Source organism: Limulus polyphemus, unplaced genomic scaffold, assembly GCF_000517525.1.
Source record: "Limulus polyphemus unplaced genomic scaffold, Limulus_polyphemus-2.1.2 Scaffold4170, whole genome shotgun sequence".
In the NCBI taxonomy this organism is placed as follows: domain Eukaryota; kingdom Metazoa; phylum Arthropoda; class Merostomata; order Xiphosura; family Limulidae; genus Limulus; species Limulus polyphemus.
The window spans coordinates 69003-70051 of NW_013669780.1; the positions used below are offsets into that span (position 1 = coordinate 69003).

General features: G+C 32.1%; 1 protein-coding gene across 2 annotated transcripts in view; it reads left to right on the plus strand.

The window, feature by feature from the left end:
* LOC106470703 (protein phosphatase PP2A 55 kDa regulatory subunit-like) overlaps positions 1-1049 on the plus strand; it is a 76198-nt gene that overhangs the window by 67478 nt on the left and 7671 nt on the right. The gene's annotated exons all lie outside the window — the stretch shown is intronic.

Below are 1049 nucleotides of genomic sequence, written 5' to 3' on the forward strand. Positions count from 1 at the left end.
GTGTTAATCTTGTTTTCTTGTGCCCAATAATGCATAATTTCATTTAATAAACACGTTTAGATTGAATGGTAATTTATAATCAGTCACAAGAACGTCGAATCTGAATCACTTGAAAAAAACACGGGGGTGCTTAACTTTTTTCCAGGTGTATATAATAAACACAAAATGTGTACGAGGTCGGTCCCTGGACTGAGCCTGTAGTGAGAGAATTAATTATAATTAATGACTTTGTTAACTACATGGATACCTCAGCAACAGTCACACTCAGAAATGCCCAAAGTAAAATTTCAACAGTGCATTTTTATTCCTCACATGGTATTTCTGTGGAGAAACTGGGCCCTAAAATCAGGAACTTTCACCATTAATTATATGTAGGAAAATCCCCACCCTCCTTACAAAAATAAACCATTGTGGCCTGGTTGTAAAACTGTTGTGTTTTGTTTTGAAAGCTTAAGGTTCATATCTGACATATGTCAAATGACTTTTTTCTGTAGGTCTCTGTGAAAGTTTGTAGAAAACTTACATCAAATAAACTATCTTTTAAATATTGTGTATAGATTGTCCTCTCAGACCTATTGTCTCAAATATTGGAACTTATGATCATAAACATGCCATTTTTATACATTTGGATTTATGTACAGAAAATAAGGATTCTGTGAAAGACAAATTTATTTTTTCTAATGAAATGGAAAAGTCAAGGTTTGATAGAAATGTGTTGTCTTTAAAAGGTATTTTATGTAATCTAGTCAATAAGGTTTTAAAACACTTTTATCAAGAAATCTATAAATATGTAATTAGATGGAGGTGAGATTTGAACCCTTAACTTGCATAAGAAAACATGACAGTTTTTACTGCTGGGCCATGCTAACTTGCAAGGAGAGTGGGGAATTCCTTATATATACTTAACCCCATCAAGACGTGTCTTCCTACGGTCAGGGGACAAAAGTCATGTTATCACGTTTGTAGACTTACATTCAAAATTTTATTGAACTACTATTTTATGAATGTATATGTAAGTGTATATCAAATTGTAGATTATAATTCAAATT